Below are 9,263 nucleotides of genomic sequence, written 5' to 3'. Positions count from 1 at the left end.
GTGCTGACCCTAGGGGTTGACACTGTGCTGTAATAGCTGTCAAATGCCACAGGAAAATCCCCTGTCTGCATTTCCAGAGCACTGATGACCTGGAAAGACCAGGACCACTGCCATCCATTCACGGCACGCATGGTGTCAGATGTGTTTGTATGGGAAGCAGATGTGTCTGTATGAGGCAGAACCTGTGGATGGTACCATGTAGTGAGCAGCACGTCCATGAATAAGGCCAGATCTTCATTCCCTGGGTTCTTATAACTCATTCCAGTTGCCACAGGGACAGCTGGTGTCAACAGGGAAGCACAGACAGTAGAGCAGCAGCAGGTGGCACGGAAACTGGGTCAAAGGAGGTCCAGGTGGGCTTGTTCCTTGCCCATGCTACCCACTGATGAGCACCGTTTTTATCGGTTGTGTGTTAGTGATCAGGACCTGGTCCACACCTGTGAAACCGAGCATCTCAGGAGCACTGAGACATGCAGAGAGCTTTCAAGGAGCTGGACATCTCTGTTCTAGTAGTACTTCTGATACTTTGAAGGATCTGCCATAGTTTTCGATGCTGGATACGTGAATGTACATGGTTGTCGGCTTCCCTTCAGCTTCCATTCTCACTGCCTCTTTTTATTTTTAATTTTTTTTGATAGAGGTTAGCCTAACTGGATTGGGGTGACATCTCATGGTTTTGATTTCATTTCCCTGATGACTAGTGAAGTTTGTGTGTGTGTGTGTGTGTGTGTGTGTGTGTGTGTGTGTTTAAATATATCCACTGGCTATCTGTACGTATTTTCTTTTGAGAGATGTTTAAGTCTATTGCCCAATTTTAGTAGGGTCATCACCGTCACCTTTTACTGCCATTGTGTGAGTTCCATGTATTCTCTTCAAGTTATTCTTTGATGGGTGACCATTTTACAACAGTTTCTTCCCACCATGTAGGCTGCCTCTTCACTCTGTTGATTGTTTCTTTTGCAGTAAAGAAGCTTTCGTGGTTTGATGTAATCCTGTGTCTATTTTTGCTCTTGTTTCCCGGGCTCTTATCCAGAAACTCTGTGCCCACTCCATCGACCTGAAACATTTCCCCAGTGTCCTTTCCTGGTAGCTTCATAGTTTCAGATCTTACATTTCAGTCTTTAATCCACAGAACTTGAACTTTTCTGAGATGCCTTAAGTTTTTCCCACGGGGCTGGGGGGTGGGGCTTTTGAATTGTTAAAACAGGGTTTGTAAATCCCTATTGTAAAGAAGCAGTTTACACCTTTTTAATGCCAAGTGTTGGTGTTCTTCTAGGATTCTCCCTCCTGACAGGAGGATCTTCCTGAGCAGCTTTTGAACCAGGAGCACATTCTGGCCCTCATCTGTCCCTCTAGCTCCCATCTCAGGACTTCCAAGGCTTTGAGTCCAGGCCCTGAGTCCAGAGGCCATTGCCTTCAGTGATTGTGGCACTGCTCAGTCCCTCAGGGTCCTCCTTCCTCAGGTGAGACGTGGGACATACACTTTCGTGTGTCTGACCTTGCCTGGTTCAGTCCTCAGGAAATGCCTCACTGAATTGGCCTGAACTGAGCCACCTCTGCTTAACTGAATACTTTCTCATGGTGGCTAGAATAAACACGATGGCACTACCTAAAGCTATACAATAATAAAAATGCTCACGCTCTTTCTTGAATGAAACCCTTACGCATTAAGAGCTTATTAAAAGCAGGTCACTACATTATTCCATTAAGTTTTGCTTTATTTTTTAAATTGTAAGCGTTGTAGTTTCACAATGGAGATAATTGGATAATTTCTTATTCTGCCAATAATATAGAGAACTTAAAAGTGAGAGAAAAGAACAGCATTGGCACCCAAGGATAAATGTTTCGTATTAGTGCATTTTAGTATCTTTTAGATGTAGAAATATGTATGCATCTATAAAAATAAAACGAGCGTAGCAGATCCGTGTAGTAAACCTATTGATGGAAGTTGTTCAGTCTGCTTTTGTTAAGACATCTGGCCTTCTTGGTGACACTGCTCCTCTTTCTTACATGGGCTCCACCCATGCCTGAATCATGTTTTCTGAAAGCCACCTCTTTCCTCACAGGACACTCACTGGGTGTTCTGAGCTGCAAGATGCCAAAGTCTTCATTCTAAAGAGACAGTTCATGATGGATTGGCTGAATTTGGGGCAGAGGGTGATCTTTGAAGACAGGATGAGAACAGAGAATTAGTTACTCTCTGGGGTCTTGTTTAGAGTGTACACTTTTGAAAAGGTGGTTTTAGACTGTCTCTCTTTAAATCTTCATAGGAAAGAGATCATTGCATAATAGCAGGGACCTCATTGCTTAGGACCCAATGAAACATGTTTCCTTAAACTCCCTGGCGCATCTGCCCAGACCAAGTCCCAGATACCCAGTTTCTCTTGAAGCAGTGGACCTTTGAGTGGCTCTCCAGAAGAAATGCATTCATGTGGATCTACTTACCCTGTCCCAGCTTCACTGTCCAGCCTGACCAGTGCCCCACGTCCAGTTGGGTTAATAGGCCCTGCCATAGAAAGCCGTTCACTGAGTACCTGAGGAATAAGCCTTGTATTCTCAGCTGAGGGATAATACTCCATTTCCTCCTCGGCCCTGTCTGCTAAACACTTTTTCTTGAATGTGCTATGAGTAGGTACTGAGCTGAAGGTTGGGGAACCAAAGACGGGTAAGAAATTGTCCTGGCCTTTTGGCGTGGGTGGGTAAGCGAACTCCAGCATAAATCAGAGGACCTGCCTACAGAAGTATTTTGTTTGACCTTTGCAGTGTTTTATAAACGTTTGAATAGTTTCCATGGGACACGGCCCTGAGTTCCCCACAGGTCTCCCATACCCTGCCCAGTTCCCGCTGGAGCTGATGACCTATGAAGTCTGTGGTGATTGCAGTCTAAACACTATCCCCTGAGACGCCGCAAGCAGAGGGCTGGCTCTCTGGAGGTTGAAGGTCAGACTTGGAAATAAACATGCTTGGTAGGTCCTAGCTCTGGTGTTGCCTAGGGGACTTGGAGGCTTCAGCAGGCATGGTGAGCATTGTGGTCAAAGCTGCTTGAGAATGTTCCAGTAAAATTGGAATAGACCGCATTCATACTTAGCTTGTCAAATTTGGCCCGTGCCGTGGGATTCCTAAACGATTCTATGTCAGTGGCTCTTGATTGGTGAGATTCCACATACAAGTGTGCGTTCCCACCATTTCAAGAAGTATTAACATGTACTCCATTCTGAGATAAACACTGGACACACGCAGCTTTATTGGTGGTTTTAATCTCATATATCGGGAATGTAGAACTTTCATTTATTGAAGATTAACAAGGTCTTCCAGGTAATCCCTAAACAAAACAAGAAAACTAGAAATGGCTACTGTTGGTATTCTGTCTGAGCTCCACCTCCACGGCTACCCAGCAACAGCCAGGGACGCTCCCATGGTTGCCGAGCAACAACCAGGTGTGCCTGGTTATACAGGGGGCTGCTTGCCCTCCTTGCTCTTTCTTATTCCTCTCTTGTCCTTTGTTCTCCTCTATTCCCTGCTCTTCCCCTTTGTCCCTTCTCTCCCTATCCACCCCCCCCCCACGTGCTCATGGCTGGCGTTTACTTCTCCCCTCTTCCATTCTTCTTCTCTCATTAAACCTCTCCACGAGGAACCATGTTGTCTTGGTGTGTTCTGTCTGGACGCAGGCTGAGATTTAAACCCCAACAGCTACAGTGTCTGTTCTCAACCTGTGGGTCTCAACCCCTTTGGGGGTCAAATGAGACTTTCACAGGAGTCGTACATCTTCCATCAGCACCTTGTCCTGTGCTGTCAGAGCGAAGGTTTCATTTTGTCCTCTGTTTTCCCAAACCTAATATCCACAGCCACCCCAAGACTAGATCTCAACATTCCTCCCAGAAAGATCTAGGCCTGTCCTTGGAGGGATTCTGAATTCTTGTTCCCAGGGAACATTCTTCTTCTGTCTCAGTGCCTTCTGGAATTCGTACAGAGTGGCCGAGCAAGCGTCAGCAGCACCAGGAGCCTTTGGTGTAGCTCCTCAAATGTTTCCGTGGTTCCTGGGGAGTGAAGCCCCTTGGGTAGCCATTAGCTCTCGCTCATTCAGTGGAAAAGAGATGCTCCCTCATCGTAACATGCCATATATCCCTTTCATCCTAAAACAAACAAACAAACAAACAAAAAAAAAAAAAAACCCTGTGACTTTTTTTTGTGAGATTCGTTGAGAACCGTCTACTTCCTGTAGTTGTACTATGTGCCCTACACAGCCAGTCACTTGCATAAATTTTAGTGCTTCAGACTGAAGATGCTTCCAGACTGTTCAATAACAATGCTTTACTGTGTGATGGGTCAGATGTAGAGGACTAAAGCTTAGCTCAGCAGAAGGCCTACCCAAGCCTGTTAGTGAATACCACACCTCTGTACCTTGATTCCAGAAGTGTCCGAACCTCAGAACTGGGACTGAGAAGCAGCAAGAGACTGCTGTACCAGACTCTTTGGCCCCATGCTACTCCATGTTGTCCTATCTGGAGTCTTGGGTCTCAGTTGACTCAGTCGGGAGTGTGGTTGTTTCTGATAGTCTGTGGATTCTTGGTTGGAATTCTCTTCTGTTTATCGCCCCCTGCTGGCTTGAGAGTGCTGCCTGAACTGTAGCTTATCTCATGCCATCCACGGGTCTGTTTCTGGTGTGTGGTAAGTTCTGCTCTTGTCTGCATCTAAACTTCACACACTAGATAGTTCAAGTGCTTGGGTTTTTAAATACACCCAACTCTCCAACTGTGTAGGAGCTAAGTGGGAGGGGCTACTACCTCCTCTGGTTTTCTTGTGAGAATTCACAAACAAAATTCCTGAAAACGCTTTCGGAATACATCTGGCCAAGAACGGCAGGCTAATTCCCTTCATTGGATTCATTCTTGCGGTCAGCGTAAGTGGTGAGGAATTGTGCAGGGAGGCCACCAGCACATGTCCGGTTTGTGGGACGTGACATCATAGCTCCCCTGTCTCCCATGAGTGCACAGTTGAGGACAGAGCAAGCCCAGGAGCATGCAAAAGCCCTGAAGCCAGCTCACCACAAAAGACAGAGAACAGTGCATACAGAAGAAAGCAACTAGGGCATGAGGCATCTCTGACATTTCTCCTGGCCTCAGAACAGCAATGACTGCTTTCCAGTGATGTGTGGAAGCCCACGGAGGCTCCTGCTCTATCCTTACACTACTGTTAAGAAGTAGCCATTTCCTCCTCCATTATAAAGAAAACAGATGTTGACTCATGGGTCCCTTAGCCACTTGTCTTAGGTAGGGTTACTATTGCTGTGATGAAACACCATGACCAAAAGCAAGCTGGGGAGGAAAAGCTTTATTTCACTCACAGTTCTGTGCATTAACTCATTAAAGGCAGTGAGGGCAGGAACCTGGAGGCAGGAGCTGATGCACAGGCCAAGGAGGGGTGCTGCTTACTGGATTACTCTCCCTGGCTTGCCCTGACTGCTCTCAAGTAGAACCCAGGACCACCAGTAAAGGGATAGATAGCATCAACAATGGTGTGGACCCTCCCCCATGAATAACTAAGTAAGGACATTTCTTACAGTAGGATCGTATGGAGGCGTTTTCTTAACTGAGGTTTCCTCCCTTCAGATAACTCTAGCCTGTGTGAGGTTAACATAAAACTAGCCAGGACACAACTGCTGGGCATAACAAACTAGGTGTGCCTCTCAGACTTCCCTACACCCATGTAAGTAAGTGGAAAGACAAACAAACCCATTACTTGTCCTTAGCTCATGGAGTTTTTGCTTACAGGCTCCTCCCTGAGTGGATTGTCTATGTTTAGTGCTGGGAACCACAGGGCTTTCAGAAAAGCACACCTAGTGTTGCCAGTGCTGACCGTTCCTCAGAAGCAGATGTGCTGAGCTGGGTCCCTCTGAACATACCCCAGTGAGGCGATTCCATAGAGAATTGATCTTACCATTGTCTTGATAATTCTGGAATCACGAGCAAAATTCAGATTTAATCTTGGAGATATCCTCATAAGACCAGGGACTATTTATGAACACCTGGGTGGAAGTCTCTAGAGGGAAAATATAACAGAGGAGCAAAAGACATGGTGAAAATATGACAAGTGGATGTTTAATTTTTGTTATATTCTTTTATTGTTTAAAACAAAATTTAAATTTAAACACATTTTGATACTATTAGTCCCCTCCCCGAAGTCTTTCCAGGTTCTTTTCCCCCGCAACTTTATTATTTTTTTCCTCAAAAAAGAAGCGAAAACCCAATACAACAACACCTACCCCCAAAACCAAAAAAGTAAAATAAAACCCCCATAGAAACAGAAAAAAAAAAAACAAAGCACCAAACTGTAATAAAAGCACACAAAAGAACTATGGAGTCTGTTGTGTGTTGTTCAGCTACTCATTGTTGTGGTTTGCCTTGGAGTTCTCTAGGCAAGAGCGCTAGATTTGGGCAGAGGGAGGAGTCAGGAGCGAGAGGGGGATTAGATTCAGAGAATAGGGTGAGAGAAGACAGTTGGTGACAGTTGAGCCAGTAGAACCTGAGCAAGGGGAAAAAGGATTGAACAGTTGGGAGAGAGTGAGAGAGGAGAAATGAAGATAGGAGGGAAAGGAACAGTTTAGAGACACGATGGGGAACTGAGAAGAGTTAGAGGAGACAGGAGATGGAGAGAGGGGAGAAGCTAGGAGTCGTTGTAGGAGAAGGAGAAACTAAAGCATGGAAGAGTTGATATAGTTGGGAGAGTGAGTAAAGAAAAGATGGAAAGAGGGGAGAAGCGAGGAGTCGTTGTGGGAGAAGGAGAAGCTGGAGACCTGGCAAATAGAAGGTGCAAGGGATAGATGGTACTGGGCTTTGTATGTTTAAGTGGGCAATTATATCTTACCAATTGGATCTAAGATTATTGAGTTGTGTGTTCTTTTATGTGAGAGTTTGAGTGTAAGAAAGTGTGTGGCTGGGCTGTGTTTCCGCCAAGATATCTAGCAGATATCTGGGGCACTGAGGTGTAGGACCTAGCAGGGTAAGAGACCAAACGTTACCGTTTTTATTTTTATATAATTACAACACAAGACCTGTACTGGTGGTGAGATACCCAGTGTCACTCCATTGGAGAAAACTGATCGTTTATCTCTTCCAGACATAAATGGTGGTTCCGTTGTTAAACCTTTATTATACTAGCCAGGTTTTTTTTCATCCATTCACTCACTCACTCACTTTTAAATACAACAAAATAAAATATAATAAGGTAAAGCAAAAACAATCACCTCGATACTGGACAGGAAGACCAACAAAAGGGTAAGAGCCCTAGAGGAGCTGTAAGAACCAGAGGCCCATTTGTTTGCACACTCAGGAATCTCATGCAAGCACTAAACTGCAAGCCGTAGGACCTGGCTACACTGGGGACCTGGGACAGAACCATGAAGACCGTCTGCGTGCTGCCTCAGTCTCTGTGGGATCATAGAGCTTTATTTATTTAAAGCACCCTGTTTTCTTGGTGTCCTCCATCCCCTCTGGTACAGCCTTTCTATCTTCTCTCCCTCGGAGGGTTCCATGAGCCCTGAGGGAGGGATTTGACAGAGACATCCCACTGAGGCCTGAGTGTTCTTTTTTTTTTTTTTTATTGAGTATTTCTTATATACATTTCGAGTGTTATTCCCTTTCCCGGTTTCCGAGGAAACATCCCCCTCCCCCTCCCCTTCCTTATGGGTGTTCCCCTCCTAACCCTCCCCCCCATTGCCGCCATCCCCCCAACAGTCTAGTTCACGGGGGGTTCAGTCTTAGCAGGACCCAGGGCTTCCCCTTCCACTGGTGCTCTTACTAGGATATTCATTGCTACCTATGAGGTCAGAGTCCAGGGTCAGTCCATGTATAGTCTTTAGGTAGTGGCTTAGTCCCTGGAAGCTCTGGTTGCTTGGCATTGTTGTACATATGGGGTCTCGAGCCCCTTCAAGCTCTTCCAGTTCTTTCTCTGATTCCTTCAACGGGGGTCCTATTCTCAGTTCAGTGGTTTGCTGCTGGCATTCGCCTCTGTATTTGCTGTATTCTGGCTGTGTCTCTCAGGAGAGATCTACATCCGGCTCCTGTGAGTCTGCACTTCTTTGCTTCATCCATCTTGTCTAATTGGGTGGCTGTATATGTATGGGCCACATGTGGGGCAGGCTCTGAATGGGTGTTCCTTCTGTCTCTGTTTTAATCTTTACCTCTCCCTTCCCTGCCAAGGGTATTCTTGTTCCCCTTTTAAAGAAGGAGTGAAGCATTCACATTTTGATCATCCGTCTTGAGTTTCATTTGTTCTAGGCATCTAGGGTAATTCAAGCATTTGGGCTAATAGCCACTTATTAATGAGTGCATACCATGTGTGTTTTTCTGTGATTGGGTTACCTCACTCAGGATGATATTTTCCAGTTCCAACCATTTGCCTACAAATTTCATAAACTCGTTGTTTTTGATAGCTGAGTAATATTCCATTGTGTAGATGTACGACATTTTCTGTATCCATTCCTCTGTTGAAGGGCATCTGTGTTCTTTCCAGCTTCTGGCTATTATAAATAAGGCTGCGATGAAGATAGTGGAGCACGTGTCTCTTTTATATGTTGAGGCATCTTTTGGGTATATGCCCAAGAGAGGTATAGCTGGATCCTCAGGCAGTTCAATGTCCAATTTTCTGAGGAACCTCCAGACTGATTTCCTGAGTGTTCTTCAGTCTCTCGCTCTCTGCATGTCGTCTGGCTGTGGGTCTCTGTATTCTCATCTGCTGACAGAGGAGGCTTTTCTGATGACGGCTGAGCAAGACACATGATCTATGAATATCGAAGAGTGTCACCAGGAGTCATTTTATTACTACACGTTTTTCCTTTTATCTTCTTTTAGGCCAGTATTATTTGGTTTTACCCTAAGTCCAGGGGCTATCTAGTCTCAGGTTTTTGGTTACCTGAACAATCTCCGGTATGGGTTCCACCGCATGGAAGGGGCCTTAAATTAAATTAGTTATTGGTTGGTTGCTCCCACAAGCTTTGTGCCACCGTTGCCCTAGCATGTCTTGTAGGCAGTACACCACTGTAGATAAAGATTTTGTGGCTGGCTTGGTGTTTACACTTCTCGTTTGGTAGCATGCAGAGTATCTTCCTGTACCAAAGACACTAGAACATTGGGCTGGAGGCTGTACGTAGGCACCAGCAGCACTACTCCATGTTCAATGAGTTGTGTAGGTGTTGTCTTCAGCAAGGAGGCCTCGCTGCACTTTGCGGACAGTGAGGGTGGTTTGGGGATTCCCATGAGGTCTCT

At 45.6% G+C, this 9,263-nt stretch overlaps 1 long non-coding RNA gene across 1 annotated transcript; it reads right to left on the bottom strand.

Moving 5' to 3' along the window:
* Nucleotides 1–3,216: 3,216 nt before the first annotated feature.
* Nucleotides 3,217–6,992, bottom strand: LOC134479489 (uncharacterized). The gene is made up of 2 exons (XR_010052867.1): nt 5,938–6,992; nt 3,217–4,133 (listed from the first exon to the last, which is right to left on the bottom strand). It is a non-coding gene; the product is annotated as an uncharacterized LOC134479489 (long non-coding RNA).
* Nucleotides 6,993–9,263: the final 2,271 nt, after the last annotated feature.

This window comes from Rattus norvegicus, chromosome 6 (assembly GCF_036323735.1).
Source record: "Rattus norvegicus strain BN/NHsdMcwi chromosome 6, GRCr8, whole genome shotgun sequence".
Classification (NCBI taxonomy): domain Eukaryota; kingdom Metazoa; phylum Chordata; class Mammalia; order Rodentia; family Muridae; genus Rattus; species Rattus norvegicus.
This window is presented reverse-complemented; position numbering and strand designations above follow the sequence as displayed.